General features: G+C 49.6%; 1 protein-coding gene across 11 annotated transcripts in view; it reads left to right on the plus strand.

Annotated features, from left to right (window-relative positions):
• Nucleotides 1-4,943: 4,943 nt before the first annotated feature.
• The window catches only part of LOC126576121 (venom metalloproteinase 3), a 92,155-nt gene continuing 74,893 nt past the window's right edge, over nt 4,944-22,205 (plus strand). For 5 of the 11 annotated variants that reach the window (XR_007608294.1, XR_007608295.1, XM_050237245.1 and 2 more), the window contains exons 1-2: nt 5,802-5,936; nt 8,137-9,266. The gene's annotated coding sequence lies outside the window, so the exon portion shown is untranslated. Of the gene's footprint in view, nt 5,054-5,095; nt 5,214-5,758; nt 5,937-8,136; nt 9,267-22,205 lie in introns of those variants that run through there. The other 6 variants (XM_050237237.1, XM_050237239.1, XM_050237238.1 and 3 more) reach the window with 6 other exon arrangements.

The following is a 22,205-nucleotide window of genomic DNA, read 5'->3' on the forward strand; positions in this document are numbered from 1 at the left end:
GACTATGCCTTCAAGTTATCTTTGTCCAATCGATACCTATAGGGTTTGTAAACATTTGCTTTATACAGGATTGCGCTTTACTTTTCCAAGCTTTTTCCTTTTACGGCCATTTGCTTTTACTTTTTTTTGCTTAGATTCAAGGAACCCAGGGAGTGTTCTTTGAACTTGTCCTTAAAGAAGACGTTTAAGGACGTCGATATACAATCTTAAAATAGTCTCTAGTAACTGGAGAAATTAATTTCGAAAGTTTTGCCATTTGTTTGAAGGTGACTCTTTCACCAACAGCTCGAAATTATCGCCTTTGCGTATATTTGATCGAATTTTTTTAATCTTTTGTAACACTACTTTGTTTACATCATTTCACAGAGCTTCATTTTATGTCATTCTGAAGCTGAAAAGTAATTCAAGAAAGGCTATTAAAAACTTTTGCATTTTTTATTACGGGACCCATTGCCCTTCGAGCCGTCTGGCATTCCAGTTTCCCCGTAAAACCCGAACACATAACCGATCAATCACATACTATGATCATCAAAACCTGCGCAAATCGCTCTCCGATACCGGAATCGAACGATCGATCGAGTGAATTTAACGACTTTTTCAACAACTTTTTCCCGTTCGTTCTGATCCCTGTCCCTGGTTACGGGTGCCCTTGCCACGTGTTGCCCTTTCGCTCGCCCGTCGACGACGGCGACCTCCGCAACAATCGCGACGGGCACTTGGTATACTGGCTGGTTTCCAGGCAAGCGCGAGAGACGCCCTCCCGGGGGGCTACTATTGACCATCGGCGATGATGAACCTGCGCCACCAGGAAGTCCAGTCCGGGGTACTTTGATTGCCGTTTGAGAATGTCACGAGCAAGAGTCGGCCTCCTCTCCTCCACGCCTAATGTCAATCGGCAAGGATGCGCGCGCGCGCTCGAACACGATATAGCGCCATCAATCAATCGATCAGCAACGACGACGACGATCGGTGGCGATAAAAGTCACCATTATCGATTGCAAAAGTACACGCTAAATGCTGGCGCTCACGCCGCTCGTTCCGGAGCCAAATCGGAGGCCATCTTGGCGGAGTTGTTGTAGGGTGAGTTCAAGATGGGTCAAATTGTACCGCGTCCGTCTGGTGCAGCGCGCGCGCGCACGAGAACATCTCTATTTTGCATGTACCACAGCCAGGCCAGGCCAGTGGAAGGCCGCAACGGCACCGGCGGCCCATGGTGCCGAGGGTGCGGCATCGATTAATTACGACCGCTGGGCGATCGGTCTGCTGGCGATGCACATGCAACGAGAACAACGCAGGCATCAGGCGACCCCGCGCATCATCGCGCGAACGGTCATGACCTGCAGTCCGAGCTGCTCCGAGCTCCGGAAGGTGATAAATCGTTCGGCATTGAACGATGACTCCACCCCACGCGCTCGCACACACAGGCACACAGTCTCATTCACACTCTCTTTTGCAAGCGATCATCTCTCCGGGGGGGTGCGTAACACCCTGCAGTCAAGAAGGGTGTCAGGTCGCCATTATCGAAGGGTTTGCTGGCTACCTCCCGCTCTCTCGACTTAAGAGGAGGTCAAGAATGGTACACAAGCGCGTGTGTGAGGTAATTCCACCCCCTCTCCCCTCCTCCTTTCCCCTGGTCATGTTTCGCTTGTTGTTGCAATCCATCCGGGCTGCAATTGTCCGGCACCGTCCGGGACATCCATCATATGCCGCCATTTGTCGTGAGTGCCATAGTGCACCATGGGGTATGTAGTGTATGGAAGTAAATATATCATTGACCAGAGAGTCTGAAGGCGCACCAGGAAGCTGCATCCGATAATGGGAAAAGGGTATTCGATGGCCCAAGCCAAGGCGCCACGTAACGATCCTTATTTAATTGCTGTTTATGAGATGGTGTAGCTTGGGATGTGGCTCCGCATGTCGTGTGGCCAATTATCTTGTGCAAGGTGTACGGAGGTACTGGCCACAATAAACACATCTCTATTGCGACTAGTTAAGTGATGTATCTATTGCATTGGATATTGCAAAACATGCACACTCTATCAGTGAGATTGATGGGAGGAAATGGAAACAATTTAAAAGGGATTGTTTCGTGTTCATCATTTGTCGGAGGTTGTTTCCGTGGTTTGTTGATGGATACATTCTGACATTTTCATTAGGTAGGAGTATTAAATGAATGCGAATGAGTGAAAGGTCCTCTTAGTAAGCATCGGAGCATCTCATTAACGGTTTCTGCGTATGTTATTGCATTTCTAGAGACAAAGTTATATCATTTAACTGTGTCGCGGCCGTTTAGAATTATTGGAAAAGATTCGCTTAGCGCATTACAAGTTACAAATTATGAATATTGAAACAGCTTCAATCGCTCAAAGTTTTGTAATTCAGTCCATTTCCCTAGTGTAAGCAAGCGTAAAAGGTTCCAATTGTTCAATATTCCGCAAACGCAAAGAAGTAAAAGAAGAGAATTTTAAAGAGGCAATCAATATAAACTTGCGATACATTAACTAACATTTTAATTTGAAATCTGGAATATATATTTCATGCTATCTAATTGATTTTGAATAGAAAATAATGTGATTTGCTCATAAAATATAGCTGTTATGGCCATTTCAACTTGCATTTAATTGTAGGATTCAAATGAGTACATTGACATAGTCGTTAGATGCACAATCTCGTAATGGTATTGCTTACTGAAAATCACTAAGAAATGAATAACTTAATGGTGATCTTTTGAAGTATCACCTTATTTTGGACTGAACTGTTTCACATTTTATCCTTTTTTCTACCTTGATAAGCTTAGGTTTGAAAATTGTTGACATGTTAAGAATTTTTTGGATTGTATGATAAAATTTGGGAAAATTTAAAGAAGTGTGCTCATTTGCTAAAGAAATCCTGTTTTTGCTCAAATTGCGAATTTTTATAATTATAATTTCTATAATAGTAGAATCGGAATTTCTCGGTGACAAATTCATATTTCGTTGGTATATTATCTAACTCTACTTCATCACCAGGATACTACAACTACACGATTTGCCTAGAACTTTCTAAAAAAGATCATTCTGTTCGCGGTGTTTGTTTTGAAATTTTCAAAGAGTTTTATTTTTGTATGAATCTGGTGATCAATAGTTTAATTGAATCCTTTTAGATTCTCTAACAATTTTGGTAATCTCTATTTCGTTTCGTAATACTTTTCCTTTTAAAATGGAACGAAGCAACATCCAAAAATTACCTTTGCTGAACCCCTCGGCGATCGTGTGTCTCTCTTTCCGAGCTCGGTCTCTCTGCTGCTAGTGGTGAGTTTAGTATCTCGCTCAGCAACGCTCCGAATCATGGTTCCAACGTTCGCGATCGTGGTGAGTTGATGAAACGAAGAAGGCGCACCCTTTTGCTCGCCCTCTGGTGGAGCAGCGCGCTAAGCCTTTCGCTCTCGCAAAGCCGATCCGCCGATCCGATCTCCAACCAACCGATGCTGGGTCCTGCAAATGCAGTTTCATGCAGTCGCTCTGTGCGCCATGGTGCTCGGGACCCGGTAATGGCGCGTGGGGATGAAATGTGCTACTAGGCTATCGGTGGGACCCATCCAGCCGCCACTCTAGCCCCGCAGTTGCGTTACGTTTGGTTCCGCTTGAGAGGGCTTTTACTTTCTTGGCTAAGGCATCGAAAGTGATTTTCGCGGCCTTTTTCTCTCGCTCTCTGTCGCTCTCATGAAAGTGTTTAAGGGTAATTGTAACAATTATCGCCATCATTAAGAGCGTAACTTTTGTGTTTCTAGTTAAACAAGACAAATCATCTAAAGATTAACTTCAGCTTTGTTGTTACAGTTTTAAAACAAGTTCTTTCAACTACAAGAGCATACCATTCAGACAGTAAACTGCTTATAGTAACTTCTTTGCATGTTATTGGAGCAAATACAAAACAGGAATCTATGATTTCTTTAAGCAGCATATTTTGGGCTCACTCTCATCAATATAAGGCTATTGATCCACAGCTTCTCCAGCGTCTCCAGGTGGATACATTGTAGAACCGTAATTCACGGAGCACGAAGAGCTGAACGAACTGAACAGCGCGAATGAGACAACCGACCGTAAAGTCGTCCCCTCTCTGTTCGGGGGTCGTGGGTCCGTCCGTCCGTCGCGGTGTGTCGCGGTGTGTCGCGCTGTCGTAATCGACCTCCGTACCTGCCTGCCAGCCCCAGACCATGCTCCACCGTTTATGCTGATGGCCGGTATGTTCCAATGCTTATATGCATCAAGGAAAGGGTACCGACGGGACGGACGGAGGGTGTAGTGCAGTGCAGTGCATATGCAACAGTATTAGTCAGTGTGTGTCGCGCGAATGGGGATTGTTTCGTTTGTTTTTCCTTTTGGTGTGAGCCACGGTTCCCCCACGACCGAAGAGATGTCTCGCTTGCTGCTCCCAACCTGGGGCCTAGTTTGTCTTGGACTCACCTTTCTTGAGCGCGATTTCGGACCCTTTCTCTCTCTCTCGCTCTCTCAGTGTCTCTGCCTGCATACCGCACAAGTCTTTCGCCTTGCTTTCGCACTCTCACTCTCTTCCGCGATCGGATTGCGTCGATCACACGCTCCTTCTCTCTCACCATCGTCGAAGGCGACGCTCTTTTCTCCCTCTGTTTTTTTATGCGCCTGCCCACCTGGTTGACTGCCTGTCTGCCTCCTTCAACCCAACCCTCAACCCTTCACCATCGATGCTTTCGCTCTCACTCGCGAGTCCTGGCTCAGACCGACCGACGGAGATCGTTTTTTGTGTTGATTTTTTGTTGCCTACGATTCGATCGAACCCTCTGTCGGTCCGTCTCGGCGTCTGAACTGGCCACGGTGGACATCGCGGGAGCGCCACGAACTCTCTGGCTCGGCGAGTGAGCCTACTTCCAGCGGCGAGCCAGGGCCAGCACCGTGTGGCCACCGAGCACACCAGTCTCTGAGTGGACACGCACCAGGTGCCCGTTCGAGAGCGTCCGTGGTCGTTGTCGTCGTCGTCGTCGTCGTCGTGGTCGCTGTTCGCTGTTTTTGGCCGTGTTGCGTTGTCCAACTGTTGTGTAAGTGATCGCTGGCCCCAGGATGGTCCCTACGGAGTGTGATTGATCCCTTTAAACAGCCAGGATCAAGCGGGGAGTAGCAGCGCATCAGCATCAGCTTTGCTTTGCGAATGGTGGAAACAATGGTTCCGCCATAGGTGTCTCTACCTTCTGTGGCTGTGTAAGTGTTGTGTAAAGACAGTGAAAAAGTGAATTGGCACGCATACTACTTGCTACGTGTGGTAGTGTACGCGTCTCGTTCGCTTCCTAGTGGTGATCGCGATCGCGATCGCAAGGAGAAGGAGGAGCAGTGTCTGCAGCTTGTGGTTCACTAGATTGTGTCTCGCTATGAGTGTATGTGCGTGCGTCCATTGGTCTTAGTAGGTACACTACACTGCACCTTAGTAGTCACTGAAATTACTGAGAGAGCGTCAGAGACTAGGAGAGAGCGTGATCGTGAGAGCGAAGCAAGAGAGAGAGAGAGAGAGAGCGAGCGCAAGCTTTAGTATACTCTCTCTCTGAGGATCTGCAGGTCACCACAGACACCTTTTGGCTGTTCCTTTCCCTCTCTCTCTCTCACACACTTACACGCTCATAAATACTCTCTCGCTCTCACGCTCGGGGATTTTGTGCACCCCTTTTTACCCGTGCACCCCCGAGCCAAGGTGCGCTCGCTTTAACTCATTCGCCAAGCGAGGGCGCGTTCAGAGACGCCAGTTGATCGCAGCCACCGAGGGCAGCTCGAGCTTTCTGGTAGATCTTCGCGGATCAGTTTACGTTTAGCCGTCGTGTCGTTTGGCTCGCGCGAACCGTTCGTTCTTGAAAAGTAACAAAAAGCGCTGGCTCAGCTGCGCCCCGGGCTTGCTGGAGGGCCAGCCACACTGTTCATTCTGTTGTCGATCGCGTGAGTGTAGCAGCAGCAGCAACAACGGCGCACAGAGTGCACAGAGTGTGCATTCTGTGCTTGTACCTAAATTAACGAACATTTTCGGTGGTTCTGTCGAGTGTAGAGCAGTTAATTGTTTGATTTTTTGTACGATTTTTGAGATATTTTGAGGAAATACTTTTCTAGTTTGCTTGAGGATAGAACTGGACTCTGTGACTTGTTTCTTTTTTTGTTTGGTGTGTCTATTAGCAAGTGTGCATCACATTTTCTTCATGCAATGAACCTCTAAAACACTAACAAGGCCTAGTAAATTGAATTACGAACACGTCTTTGGCCAACGGTTGCTTTCGGTGATTGGTAGCGGCGACGACGATGGCAACCACAATCGTTTGCCTTCTGTTTTTCACGCATTTTTTCCGCTTTTCCTGTTGCCGCACACACATACCCACTGATTGTGGCTCAATTGTGCACCAGGCCCTCGAACACAACGCGGCGTATCCTTCAAAATGGCAAAAATCCGCTCCGCTGGTGGAACCGCTTTTGGAAGGGTGTCCCCGGTCCAAGTGTTTTGTTGTTTGTTGCTTTGTGCGCTTTTGTTTTCCACTGGCAGCACGTTTCCACGATACTCTACCTTCCATTAATGTGTGCCAGCGTGCGAATGTGTGAGTTTTGGCGATTTTTCCTTCGATCAAGGTGTTGCGCCAGCGGATTGTGCGGTGCGTGCGGATGGAATTGAAGGTTATTTTTCCACTTTTTTACTGCCGCAGTGTCAGTGCTATGGATTTCCCTGCAAATACCCACCTACTATCAGTTTCTTTTGAGGGGGGAAAATGGAACTTACGAGAGAGAGAGAGAGAGAGAGATTGAAGCGAAAATTTCGTTGAATTGAATTGATCCATCACCACCAGCTCTCTAGATGAGGGTCAATCAGTAAAAGAATGTTTATCTTGGGTGTGTTTTTTCGGGGATCGCTGTTTGGAAAGTGTATTTATGCAGCATAACAAAGTGCCACTCATCTGTTGTGGCCCACGAAAAACACATTTGAACGCTCAATTGTAGGAAATTGACGAAAGTCATCAGACATCAAAGTGCAAAAACATTTCGATCCGATCCGCAGTCCAGTGGGCAATGTTTTGATTAGAATCGAACGCCTCTGACCGAATCGCTAACGATTGGCACCTTAACGATACGCTTAACGGTTGGCCAGCAAACAACAATATGATTGAAATGAAATGGAAAACTAAGCGGAATGACCTGCACGCTGCGCTGCGCTGCAGTCTGCGTCACGCAGCAGCAGATGAGCACGAACGAAAGTGAAAAATCCACCACCAAGCACTCGACGTCTCGGCCCGGCCTCACGAGATGCAAGGAAAACTAAAAACCCCAAGCGAGAGAGAAGCTAGTGAGATAGCGCAAAACCGGCTAGGCGAAGGAAGCAGCAACAGCAACGGCATCGTAACTGTACCGAGCTTCCTTTGGAGAAGATCTACGGATTGAGGGACACGCGGGAGCCAAGGGAACTGCGGGCGATGCACGGAATACCGTAGGAATTTGTGTTGCACGGCACGCCGGGTATGGAGGACGCAGCGTAGCGCAAAAAGCGCAAGTAACTGGCCCTTCACGCAAAGATCGGAACGATCCCCACCGAGAGAAGCCAGCAGTGGTCGGGATCGTGTGCGTGGTGGCTCCCTGGGACTGGCCCTCTGTGTTTTGTGGGCTTTTCCGTGCAGAAAAAAAGGCGAAAACGAAGAAGAAGAAGACGAAGAAGCGATGGTAGTGGTAGCAGCAGTAGTAATGAAATTGAAATGATTCAATGAAATGAAAAGTGGTGTGCGGCCAAGGGAGCATTTTGTTGCGCACGCCCATTTGCGTGTCGCTTGATGCTTGGCAGCCCCTCTCTGGCAGTATGGGGGACTACTGGAATGAAGTAACCGTAATGGCTGCTTCTTTTTTGGGCGAGGAAAACGTGGTATTAGTTGTAAAGACTGCTACATGAAGCAGATGGACGATTCGAAGATAAATCTTCAATTGAATTACTGACCAGAAATAGAGTAGATAAGGATCAAGCGTAGCTACAGGAACTGACGCACCGAAGCATCGCCCAAAATCAATTTCCAATTACATGCTGCCTGCTGTGACCTCCTGGGCATCAAGGAAGGCATCAACCTGAGACTTGCTTGCATGGTGGCTAATGTGAATTTATGTAATCTCTACCTAGCGAGCCTCGACCCCCTCGATCCTCATTATCCTCTCCCGTTCCGGCCGCCTTTATCTCCCGGACTCGCGGATCGTTGGGAACGCTGGGAACGCGGCTGCTGAACGGCGACGATACTTCGGCTTCGCGACCTGGCGCACCGGAATGGAACCGGCATTTCGTGGCGTGGCTACGGTGTGGCCAGCATCATAACGTGCAAGTGTGGAGTGTGCGCGTGCAAGTGTGTGCAGGTGTTGTGTGTCGGGTGTTTTCGGGTTAAAGGTTAGAAGATTGTGAACAACTGAACGGATCGAAGTGTGTGTCGAAGGCCATTCACGTTTGGCCAAAAAGACTTTCGCCGACGATCGCAAAACATTAACCGAGCAACGTCGTCAACCGGGACGTCTTTTAATCGCCCTTTTGGTATCGGCCGAGTAGCGATAACAGCAGCACCAGCAGCAGCATTTATCCAAAAATACCGTCGTCGCGTTTTGCGACAGAGAAAGAGCTCGATCGGCGAGCAGGCGACGAACCTTCGTGCGCGACAGTAGGCGAAGCAATCAACGCTTCATCCCGCCAAAAAGTTAGTGTCATCACACGTTAATTTGAGTGAGCCGGTTCAGAGGCCCCACTGGTGCCACCAGGTGGCCAGGCCAGGGCCCGTGGCCACTCTCCCGGATTCCCGGTGGTTTATGTGATAGCGATAAAGCCGCGCTTGAAAGCCGCGAGCAAACATAAATTCAGCAGCAACAGAAGATAACCACCAGCAGCAGCAAAGTGAACCTCTCGCCCAAAGTGTCCCGAGTGTGATTCGCGAACGTTTTTTTTCCCCGCCGTTCGCCCGGATTTCGCGGTAGTTTTTCTCCCAGTTTTCCCGGTACGTGCTCAGCGGCGATAGTTTTGAAGATAGTGTCCTTCTGCATATCCGTGTGTGTTCGTGTTTTGCGCGTCTTGTGCCGTTGTGTGTGCCGCTTGTGTGGGCAGTTGGGAAAGAAATTGTTTGGCACCAGTGTTCACTGCCAGCCCGGCCCCCCCATAGCACGATTGACGCTCGATTTCTCCACCCCAAAAATCGCCATCGCCGCCGATGTTTAGTTTATTGAGCATTTAACTACCACCCCCGGTCCCGCCGCCCCCCCTGAAGAGAGATAAACGTAAGTGTTTTTGCTGCTGCCTATGGCGACTACCAATTGGTGTGGTGAACGAACCTTTTCGCTTCACCGTCGCCTTCGCCTGGTCGTATTCTGTGCGAAGAGAAGGCGAGAAGAACCTCGCACCGATCAGCGACGGATGACGGAGCATAAATCTTGCCACTTTGGCGTTTATCGGGAAGGAAGATCAACACAACAAGAAAAAAAAACTGAAATGGAAGTAGAAGGTGGAGGGAGGGCACTGAAACAAAACAAGAAAATTGCGGCGCCGGCTGCCACGAATGGCCGCGACCTCGCCTCGCGATGCTTAGAAAGGGTTCGCTTCGCTCCGATTGAGAGTGAAAGTTGTTTCCAATAAGCACGCGCGCTGTGCTGTGCTGCGATGATGATTGGTTGGCGTTTTTTTTTATTTATTTGTTTCATTTCTCTCCCGTATTCATCTTCTTCGCGAGCCATCATGGAGCCATCCATTGGGCAGGCATTGTTTTTTTGCGGTGGCATTGGCTCGTCTTCGCCGGATGACACGCTGCAGACAGGCAGCATTCTTGCGATGCGAACTGACGCGAGATTGAATTGAATTTAAAACCCCGAAAAAAACACTGGCACCGGAGGTTCCACTTGGTTTCCGCACACACTGGTACGAATGCGTTTTCTTATGCTTTATGATTTAATTAAATCGAACTAAAAACGGCAGCGCAGATGGCAAAAGATTATGAAACGCATGCTCAGCAGATATTTTACCAGCCGCACAGACAGCTGACTTACCGTTTGGAGCGGACCTGGCCACCGGAGCGCTTAAGTAACAAGGTGAAAGTTCGTAAACTTGAATTTTGAGCGACCAGCGGCGGCGGCGGCGGCGGCGTCAGCAGCGTCTGAGGTCGGTCGCGATCGGTTGAGTAACATTGGTTAAGGTGCCGTTGGTTCGCTGCAGCCCGCCAGTTACCTAAAATTGACGGAGATGACGATCATGATGATGATGATGGCGAAGGTGATGCTGACGATGTGTGTGGTGTGCTGGGCCGGCAGAGGCGAGACGACGAATGACGGATTGGAAAAAAGGGTCTTCGCGATGCCGTGCGATTGAAGTCATATGTTCACTCTGTCTTATGTAGCGAGTGTGTATTTGAATTGAAGCGTCACCCCGTCATCACTAAATTATGGAAAAACACATTCCCGGTTTTTCCTTCGGTGTGAGCAACGACAACATTTGAAAAAAAAAAAGTTATGGAATTCAATTTCCATGTGTATCTCTTGACAGGCCATTTAGTCGATTCCTGTGGGCACCATGCGACCGCCAACCGTCATTACAATCGTGCTTGAAGTCGCCTTCAAACGTCTCGCGTGTTCACCAGCTCGCGAGATTCGTTCGGGGGAGGGCTGTAATCCATCTTTCCTTTCCGGATTAACACCCGTTAATGGTTGTTGTAAGCCGTTTGGGACTGACAGCGCTCCGTTCGATTGAAAACACCGTCAAAGTGTCCAGCCTGGAGCCTCACCGAAGCCCGTTGCTGGTGGCACGGCTTACCATAAATCATCTGGATCTTGATCTAAGCCAGACCAGGGCAATCTGGCGAAGAACGCGCCACGGAATTTGTGGCTTAAATCAGAGCACCACCGGGGGTTTATTGTCACTTCGAGAGGGGATCGCTTCGAGAGTAATCAGTTCCTGGTGAAAAACAAGGAAAACAAAGTCGGGATTATAGTTTTTTTTTGTTTGGTGCATGAGGAGATTGAGAGTACAAACGGGTTCACAGATTAACTCGTAGAGAGACCTCCTGGTGTTTTTTTGTGTTGGGCGTTGTGTTGGGAGAAACAAAAAGGGGATCTCAGGGGAGCGTTTGGAGCACTTTCTATCAGGCCGTTGATTAGGACTGGACGGCTTTTGACGATGACGTAAAATGATGACGCGAGTTGGTTTAGGAACTCTAGGCGCTTAACTTGTTGGGCTATTCACATTTGCTGATTGTAGTTTTGCCGATTGAGGCTGTTGGTTCAACTTAATTCTCTTAAATACAACTTCATCTTAAAATCAGAACATGAATGCAACAGAACATAGTGCTACGAACTGGTTAAGAAAAGAGACAACGCATTGTGTCCGTATACAAGTTCTATCAATCTATTGCACAGCAATCTTTGTCTAATTGAGCTAGACTGAAAATCCGTTTATTATACTATAAATCGTAAATTACCGTGTCTCTGATACCTTTATCTACTCAAAGGTAACTCAAATTCATTCTTTTGCTCCTTAAGAACCGCGACTGTGCATTCGGCGGCAGCAGCAACAACCCATTGCTCAACCCATATAAATGACAAAATATGTATGCAATACAAAATTATTTTTTATTTTTTTACTGACTGAACTGGTAATAAAATTGTTCCCAACAGTCGTTAGAATGCTTTTGATAGTTTGATAGCAGCTTTTAGCAAATCCATTTTGACTTGGTATAGGAACATGAAAGGTTGAAACTAAATGTTGCAAAGCGAGAAATAACAGTTACCACTAAGCTAATAACAGTTTACTGCTAATGAAAGATCCTATCTTGTACCAACACCACCACAACTCTACGGATGCGCAGCATAGCGCAAAGAAGACAAATAGAATATTTATTGTATGCTTTTCTTTATGTTTGTTCAACCCAAAAGGCCCCAAAACACCGCACACCGTTGAGCATGTTCTCGCTCGTATCCGATAACCGTGGGATCGTTTTTTGTTCCCCCAAAAGTGTTTCGGCTGCTATCAACCAACCCTCAACTGGCCACCTGATTCTGACCGGTTATCTGTCAGCGTGCTCTTCGTATTTGTGTTCGATTCTGGACTGGACTGATGATGGCCAGTCAGACCGCACACAACCGCCACAACACGACCGGCCATTGGGTTTGACTTCGTCCGGAGCTAGAATTCCGAGCAAAATCGTAACAAAAACCCGCCTCCAAATACATCAACAAACATCAACAAGAGCAACATTCAGAATAGAATTCGGAACATTCGGAACCGGTGCGCTCTGGTCTCTGGTGCTGCAAATTTATGCAAACTCCGATCGCCAGAACCGCCAGGCGCCGCCACTGTCGCCGCCGTATTCAAATTGGGTTTCAAATTTGCTCCGGTACGTCTGTCGCTTGCCAGTCGGTTCCCCCGTTCCCTGGCACTGGCGCCGATTTCTAGAACCATTTCGGGGTCGGCGAGAGCAGCATTCAGTTGAGTTGTTCTAGGGAAAGGCGCACTTCCAGCCACCCCCCCCCCCCCCCCCCCCCGGGACGTTCGCGACCGTGAAAGTGTTTGGTGCCGCACTCCTTTTCCTACTCCCCCGGGAGACTTTGGTTCCGGCTGTAAAAAGCTTCCTTCGCGCTTTGTATGTAGACCGGTTCGGGGAGGCACCGGTCGGTGCCGGTCGCAACCTTTTCGCGATCGGCACGAAAAACCCACAAATGTCAGATGTGCAGGCGCGTCGTGAGCTTCATTGCGGGGTGTGTATGTGTGTTGGTGGCGCCAAGTGGCGAGGCTTCCCCCGAAAAAAAAAAAAGGCTCGCCAAAGACCAAAGACCCAAGACATTTCAATCAAAAGACCCCAATGAAGGTGTGTGCGCGCACGCGCGACCGATCGCTTGAAGGTGTGCCGTAACGGTTTCGGAATCGACTACAACGTCGCCGCGTCGATCACTTACTAAAACATGCGCACCAGATGACGACGACGACGACGACGATGGCGTTGTCGGATAGGAACAGATCGATACCGTAGCAACGCCATCGCGGCCAACCGTCTCTATCAAACCGGCGTTGCTTGGCCACGGCGGGAGTGAAAATGAAAGTAAAATCACCAGCGGATCGCGCACAACACGCCGGCCACACACCGAACCAGTTATGTTTTTTTTTAAGTGCGAGTGAGGCGCGTACGCAGCGCAATCCACCTGACGTCATCGGGGACTGGCTGGTGCATACCTCCGGCTCCGGCTGTTTCGGATGGAAAATGGAAGGATGGAAATTCGTTGCCGCGAAGGTGAATCTGGATTACATTTCGCGGAGGATGGATCGCACGGATTTGCACGTAATTTGCACCACCGTCCACCACCACCATCACCGTCCAGTCCGGACTTTCGTAATTCAGTTTTCCATTTGTCGATCGAGGGAAACCTCCCTCCCCCTGGTGTACGCCCCGTGGTGTGGTGGTTTCGATTTCATCTTCGTCGACTCATCCTCCACGAAGCCGAGGTACTGAGGGTGGTTCTCGTGGGGTGGTAAACTAGCTGGTCAAACCAAAACCTACCTAGCCGGACCTAGGATTCATCTGGTACTCGCCGGATGACTGGTTGACTGGCCAGGGCTGGAGCCAATTAAACTTTCTACCTTTGGCCCGTCCGAGGAAGATACCGTTCGCGATGATCACGATGATCACGATGATGATGATGATGATGACGCCTGGGCGATTCATGGGCTCGTCTTCGTCTCTGTCTCTGACGTTCAATTCGATCGAATACAAATGGTCGAGTCGCTGGCGCCAGTCACCAACAAACTGCTGTGGCATACCCACTCACAAACACTGCTGTGGTTGTTGGCCTTTTGCTGTGTTCGGTGTGGTGGAGTGGCTGGGCGGGAAATTGCAATTCCGAAACCCCCCCCCACTGAGGGGCCTGAAGATGGTGGCATGAACTGGTCGAGCGTGAATGGAAATCGAAATTCGCTCTCGATGGCGCGCACGGCGCACGATCGCATTTTCCGTGATCGATACCTTAGCGTGGCGTTCGATTCGTGGCGTTTTCGGCTTCGATTGGACTTGAGTACGATCTATCAGCTAGCAAGGTTGCAGGATCAACGATTGGAGAATTCTTGGAGGAGCTTTAGGTGTCGTTCAGAGGTTTTTGTGAAGAACTCGGCGATCAAATCGAACCTCGAGTGAATTACACGGTACGCGATCCTCCATTTTTAGTAGTAGTAGAGGCATACACACTGAACCAGCAACGCCATCCATGGAGCGTCATATAATGCAATCCGTTTCGTCGGTTTTGCGTGTTCCAGGCCCGCAATCGCTTGGTGCACGAAGCTTGGAGCGGTTAATCATAGAGCAGCTGCAGGGCCTGGCAAGTGCATTTTTCCGCCAGCTGTACAACGGGCAACTCTTCTCCTCCTCCTCCTACTCCTCCTCCACTACCTTCTCCCTAGACTCACGGCTTTGTGCAATTGGCTTCGTGATGGGTATTGTTTAACGAATTTCAGTTTGGATTCAGCGCCAAGTTGGCTGACGTGCCCAGCGCTGGTGGTTGCCTTTCGTGCCTGTTTACTCAATTCGATTGCAGAGTCGTCTTCGTGGTGGTGGTGATGGTTGCGCTGTTGCGTGTAGAATACCTCAGCCAAAGTACCTCACCAAACAGTTGTACTAGTACGTCACACCAAAAACAATTGCTGTACTAGTACGTCGCCCGCAGAAGTCCGATCGTCGCTTTTGGGTTAACCTACAGACTGCGATACACTGCGGACAGAGCGTTACAGATGTTTTGTATTATGTGTTGAATTGCTTTTATGGCTTGTCCACAATTAATTTGCCCAATGGAAACACACAACATGCAGGAACTACACACCCACCCCGTTTTATGAGGATCAAATGGGAAGGAAGAGTCCGCGCGAATCGCAAAGTTCGATGAGTATGATATTGGCAAACCCGCGGTTTATGGACATGCGATTTGGCAATTAAATGGCGATGTTAACAGCACTACAAATAGCCCGTCCATTGGCTGGTACATCCGCGAACACAGAGAGAGCGTTCCGTGTGTTCAAATGTGTGTTAAGTAACTCTGCAGAATTCTCTACGAACTTGGACAATTCCACAAGGCAAATCCCGTGGAGCTTGTGATTCTGTTCCATCATTTACGCCTCTTCTCGCGAGCAGACGACGTGACAACGCTGCAAACGCTGGCGATGGTGGCGCCGCCTGCCTGTGCCAGTGATATATTTGCATTTGTGGCCAGACGACGATCGCTTCAGTTCGTCCGGAGGCAGTACAAGAGTGGAGTTAACGAGTTTTGGGAAGGTGTGGCACCCGGTGTCGTGCCCGTGCACGTTCTCGTGGCATTTCGGTATTCTGGGGACAAGCACTCCTTCGACGTGGTATTGGCACACGGTGCCAATGGCTCTCGATCTCTCTCTCTCTCTCTCTCTCTCTCTCTCCCTCGCTCTCTGCTCTGTGGTGTCTTGGAGGCACGGCCCCTTTGAACGTCGGAATAGCGATGTTGCCAGCTTGTGGTGCCCACAACCCACAAGCCAGTCAGTTTGCGAAAGATTTCTTCTAAAATTAGACAAACACACACTCACACACCCGCGCAGACACTCTGGCACACAATATTAACACCATTAGAGACCGTGTGCCTTTGGAGTGAACTTTGTTAACCTTTCTCACCGTGCGCGAATGTGCGAATTCACTTGACTCTCGAGTCGTCGTCGTCGACGACGAGTAGAGTCAATAAAATTGACGAATCCATGTCCATGTTTGTTAGTTCCCTCCTTCCCTCCGGTCAGTCAGGAAGAATGGACTTCACGCGCGCACGGTATGGGATTTTGGGAACCGAACGTTTTTTTTCTTCTTCGCTTTGTCCCATTCGTTTCCGCAAACGCATCACGCCGTGGTGATGTTCTCAAGTTTTAATCAAGCAGATTGTACCGACCACCAGAATGATCGTCTTTACTTTTTTTTGGAGGATGTTCTTTTTTTGGCCATCTGCCCGTTCCTTTGTTAGGACACCGATCAGCAGCAGCAGCAGCACGTAGCTGTCGATAGTACTTCGGAATGCTGAAAAGATACCAAAAGAACAAGAACACGAAGCTATCAAGTGAGGACGAATATCTCGTCGTTTTCCAGTCAGTCACACGAGGCGAGGCGAGGGAATAGGTCAAGAGGCCGGCCGGTTTTGGGGCTCTGTACTGACAACTTGAAATTCGTGTTTGCTGTGTTGCCGCAATCACGGTCGCTGTCGCTGGTTTTGTACGTGCAAATCAATCGTAAACTCCGCAGAGCCCAGCTCATGAATTCGCAACAAACCGCGCCAGCAATGATAAACAAATGTCCGTGTCATTACAGGTGCCCAGCTAATCAACCGTAATGACACGGACATTTTTGCGAATACGATTTTTACGATTTGTCATTTGCTCTGTCACCGGGTGCGGATGTAGCAAGGTCGAACAACCAGGGGATTGTGGCCACGGGGTGTGTTGACCAAGCTCGCAAAAGCCTGCTGTCCGATTAAAACCGAACCCTAACGCTTGAGCAAGACTGACTTAAACCACCGCGTGTTCTGGTTGTTGCGTTACGTCGCACCATCGGCCTTTCCCAAACAACGACATTACATCGCTTTTCGATGGTGGTATTGGTGGGTGGGTGGCTGATTCTGTTTCGAATTTCCACACCACCGCAGCCGTTAGTCGGCATGCTGCTGCTGCTGCTGCTCCGCTTGATTGGCGCACGGTAATCCAGAAGAACATCGCGGTCAGCTGACCAGCTGCGTTGCAACGAAACCGTTAGATTTGGGCAACTGGCCTCGAAAAACGAACCACGACTGTCAGACCTGTACTACTGTGTGCGAGTGTGTGCGTCTGTTGCTAGTAGCATAACCTCTAAAGCGGAGCAAAAACAAACGAAACCAACGCGGGCACACAATGGCTGCGGCCGCGAAAAGTTGCTGCCGCGCTCTGTCCACGCTATTGAACGTGAAGACAATTGCATTCTACTACTGTGTGCTGTGACCAGACTGTCTGACTGCCATGGTGGTAGACCACGGCACTAGGCACCGCTGCACGACTGAGCTTGAAGAACACGAAACCCATCGTGCGGTGTAGGGCTGCTCGGGGAGTAACTGGGGACCGAGGGTGGCCAATGGTTGAGTTTTGCGGTAGAAAGAGCGAGATCCGTACCTCGTCGCGTCGCTCTCGTCGCGGCGGCAATGAATTCTGCTTTCGTCAGCTGCAGTGCGAGTGTGGCGCAAAGCAGTTTTTTTTTGCAAAAAAAAACACCGAATGTTGGGGAGAGGGGGTACCGGTGGGGGTGTAAAACACCAAAACTGGAACCCTCCGCTCCCTCTTTCCCTTTGAACCGCAAAAAGGGGGTCGGGAGGTCGTTAGAAATGGTTTTGAATTTCAGAATCCGGCTAATGACCGATTCATGGTTTTATGCTGCCGCCTCCATTCAACTCGCGCGCCCGCGACTAATGCTGGTGTGTACTGTCACTCTGTGTCTGTCTGTGTGCCCTCTAGTGCCAGCGCGGTGCTCTAGTTTCATGCGCATATTTCCCATGGTCTGCACCGCCCGGAGCAGGATACATTGGTGAATTGGGCGCGCTCGTCTCATTTGCATCGTAATGAGCATGTGACATTGTAATTAGAGAGCATTGAGCATCGGCGTATCATGTGGCAGTGGCGTGGCTTTCGATGATGTGAGTTGAAAATTCGCAAAATTAATCCAAGCTGTAATTTATGGATGCTGGGGCTTTTTTTTTGTTTCAATCGCCTTAAAAGGCCATTGCCTTTGGCTATTCGCGAATCTTCGCTGATATCTTCGCCGCTTAGCCATGATAGCGCTCTATAGCGCGCTGATCGTGCAGATTCCAATCTTCACACCCTCCCATCCGAACCTGAGAAACAATGACCTAAGATGTTGATTTGTCTGCTATAAAACCTGAACTTTGCATCGACGGTTGGCGATGGGTGCCGTTATCGGCTAGCAATCCGATCGATCCTAGTGGTTGCTGCTGTTGCCATTGGTTTCATTAGCCTTTTTTGGCTAACAAATTAAACAATTTAATAAAGACACAGGCCCCCGGGGGCCCCCGATGCCCTCGATGCTCGATGCTGGTGGCGAACGATCGATGATTCATCGGATCGATGCCGGCGGCAATTAAGCGTGACTCCTCTCCACAACCGGTGTGCTACACGGTGTTGAAAACGGGACTCTGGGCCGACCTGACGAGATGTCCGGCCGGAAAGCGGATTAGGATCGTAAAGTGCGATAACATATTTATCGCCCGGTCCGGCGAGGGCTCGCTGCGAGAAGACAAGATGTTTGCGAATCACCCAACCATGCAGCATCAGGAGGAAGAGATCGAAAGAGAGAGAGAGAGAGGAGAGCAGCGAGTTAAGATTGATCGCGGTAACCGTTTTGGCGACGTTTATGCTAGCGCTGGCCACCCATGGTAGAAGTGAGGCGCGGGACCCGTTAGCCCGCGAAGTGTTGCGAGCAAATATGCCAACAGCTCCACTGTCACTGTCGAGTGTGTGTTTGGAGTTCGATTTGCCATTTTCTAGATAAATGGATGCTTTCGTCACGGCATGTTTATGTGCTTCTACTGTGCCTTTGCTGCTGCTGTGTGACCGCTGATAGCCGGATTACGATTACGCTGGATGGATTGATCCACTCCCGGGTCCAAGATCGGATTAACGCGCGGGTATACCGATGATCCGCCCGGTCCGCGGATTGATGAAGCAATCACTTCAGACACGTGCTCTGGCCGCCGGAACGTTAAGCTGAACGCCGAATGGCTGCCACACATTGGACGTCGGTTGCCCCTTCCGCGGAGGGAGCTTACGATATGGACGCAATAATCCTCTCCAAACCGGCCACGCGATGTGGCAACTGTGCAGCTGGTGGTCAATTTCTGACAAAAAAAAAACGACGAATCTGATCGCCTCGGTTTCTCTGTTGCAATGTAGAACGAAGCGACTTGCTATCAACTTTGTAGGAGCCACAAAAAACGCGACTCGTTGGCCGCCATTGGCCACGGATGGTCGAGCGAGGTGATCGCGATCGATCGCGCGGTACCGTATGGTACCTGGTGGACCAGTTGGCCCATCGGTTAAGCCCCCAAAACATGGGTTTGTTTTTTTGCCGGCACAGAGGCGACGATGAAGAAGCACACCGCGAGGCAGAAGGATTGGCAACCGGATTGTTGTTAGTGGCCTCCCCCCGGCGCCAAACGGTTTACCCAAACGTTAACGTAGACAATGAGCATTTGTGTGTGCGGGAGTGTGTATGTGTCTGGTACTTTTATTTTTGATCACATCGACTCCCCCTTCCCCGCCTGTCCATTGTAGATCGCTTTGAGGTTATGTGTTCACTTTGAGGCGCATCGTAGGGACTGATGAAATGGCTTAAGATTGCTGCTTTGTATGTTGCTTCAGCATTCATCTCGCCTCGGTCTGTCACCGTCTTGGGGTAAACTCTTTAATGTATCTATCGCCCTCTCACTAAAGGCATCTCTATTGAGGAAGGGAATACAATGGGCTACCGGGGAGCGGTATTGCACGATACAAGAGGTGTGGAGGACGCGATTACCTTCATGGAATGTGGTATGGAATGATGAGAAGTCGTCGTCGTCGTCGTCGTCGTCGCCATCGTTGCTGTCAGAGACCAAATCATCGAAAGATCTGTCAAAAAGGGTTCCTTCATTTGTCAAGCCCTGCCTCAGCCTCAGCTTGAGTTTGTTCGCGTGCTCGCGCTCGCTCAGCCCAGAAGCATTAGCATTAATGATGCTGATGATTGGAGAAAACGGTGGGTTCCGTAGGTTGCGTCAATGGACTCCCCACTGCGAGTGACACGCAGCAAAAGGGAATTGTCATCCCCAGACAGTGCGCGCGCCTCGCGCTGCTGCCGGCTTGATAGATTTGTTTTCTTTTTATTCAAAACTACTAACTACACTCGTAAGCCTCGTAGCCCTTAAGACTCTCTTGCGGTCGATGATGAGGATGCTCCTCAGAACAGAACAGTCCTCAGTGGGGGGTTGCTTGGTGCCGTGGTGAAATTTGCAATTTTGTTGAATAATTTATAAAGGAATTCTCTCCCACTCTCACGGTGGAGGGCCCTTTTGGATGTGGTTTACCGGTTTGTTAGTCATCACTGAGGCTCGAGCTGGCTCGACGCTGATTAGCGAGCTTCAATCAGGAGTTCCTTTACCTGCACAGCTGCTAGAACGCACACTAATACTTCGCTAGCATCGTTGCTGCCCTGGGTCCTTGTTTTTGTTCTAATTTAATTTTACGAATAAGCTAATCCAATATATTACCCAGCATCAAAACGACCGCTGACCGGAGGGATGGGAGTTGTAGGGGGGAATTTATTTGCTCCTACTCCTCCGTTGTTGTCCAATTAGCAAGCGATCCCTCCCTCGATCTCGATCGCTTGCTCTCTTCGTTCAAGGCGCTGTTCTTCGGTGCCGCAACACCTGTTGCGTCAACCCGGCGATAACGCATCGACCGTTGCGCGCGACGTTCGAGCGGCAGCAGCAACAGCAGCGCCGTGATCACCATTATGACCGCACGGTCGAAAGTAGAATTCAAACATCTGGCTGGCCGGCCCGTTCTCCCCGGTGTGGTATGGTGATAAAAAGCCAAAACTTATGTTACACCCCTGGGTCCGGGGGTGCCATCCGGTCCGCTGTGATCGTAATCATCGTTTCTTATCGAAGCGCTTAACTGACGCCGCCGCCATGACAGGACACCAGGCGAAGGCACGAAGAACAACGAAGCGCACGACGTGTGCGTGTCCGTGTCCGTGTCACTGATTGTTTGCGCCCGCCTAAGAGTGTGTGTGCGGTGAAGTGATCAAATTATGCCACTAATCGGTGTCTGTCGGCGATCCAATGCGATGATATCGATATGGAGCTGCTCGTGGTCGGTTCTAGCTCGCGATCGTGTTGCATTTGTGATGCGGCATGAGAATTGGAAGGCTCCAGGTGTTTGTGTCTTTGTGTGTGTTCCGAAGATTCCACAAATCAAACAAAATTAAATTCACAAATCATATCGTGCGCACCAGCCCTCGTTGCTTCGTTGCCGTTGCGGTCCTGTTCGAGTGGCCAACGGCGATCAGTAAGCCGCTGCATGATCACAAAGAGAGAGAGAGGAGGGAGAGTGAGAGAGAGAGAGAGCCAGGGGAACGGAGAGCGGTCATATGTTTGAATATTTAAGCAAATGGGTCCGCTAGAAGCAGACGACACTCCAGGGAGGCAAACAGATGAAACGAAAAAGGACAGAGAGAGAGAGAGAGAGAGGGAACTGAAGAGAAAGAAAGAGAGAGGGAGAACATCGGAAACAGGTTGGATCTTCAGTGCTGAGATCGGATCGGCGTCCGGATCGTCCAGAAGTATGTCTCGTACACCCTGCGGTGAACAAGCGTGCCATGGACCGCCTGGACTTCTTCGGTTGGAGACTCCAACCCTCCCACCCTTCTTCTCTTGTCCTGGAGACTGGCTCGCTCGCTGTGTTTACCTCTGCTGCGTGACAAAATTGAAGAATGTTGACGGTGTCATAAAAGCCCCGCACCGACTGTGGACAGTGGCCTAGCGAGGAAGCACCCCCCCCCTCCCCTTGACACACACAGATACACATACACGGTTGAGTTGGGCTGGGCTGGGTCTGCAATCCGATACCGACCGATATACCGGGGTTTTGGGGATGGAAAATTTTCGCCTTTTTTGTGTGTGCAGATCTCTCTCTCTCTCTCTCTCTCTCTCTCTCTCTCTCTCTCTCTCTCTCTCTCTCTCTCTCTCTTGCTCTCATTGTCGCTCTGAAATCGGCAAAGACAAAAAAGCAAAAAGAAAAAAGAAAAGAAAAACCAGTTCCAGTTCCACTGGCAAATATTTAAATGTGAGAAGAAATCGATAGAATAAATATGAATAAAAATCGAATAAAGTTTTCAACTTATTGATTTCATGGGCAGTCGAGGGTGGCTGTGCTGGGGGTGCTGGTGGTGAAGCGAAATGATATGCGGTACGGTTTCTTCTTTGCCGGACCACTGCAGGCCACTTGGTGTGACATTTGCCGGGAAGGTTTCTTTTTTCTTTTCATTGCTTTCTGCGAGGCTGCTTTTGCCGGCTCTTCGCTCCATCGCTGGACATCGGACCATTGGACTTCTCTTCGTTCGTTGCCGTCGTCGACCAGGTGATCATGGTTTGCCACTTTCGGAGCTAAATCTC

The sequence above is a fragment of the Anopheles aquasalis genome, chromosome 3 (genome assembly GCF_943734665.1).
Source record: "Anopheles aquasalis chromosome 3, idAnoAquaMG_Q_19, whole genome shotgun sequence".
Classification (NCBI taxonomy): Eukaryota; Metazoa; Arthropoda; class Insecta; order Diptera; family Culicidae; genus Anopheles; species Anopheles aquasalis.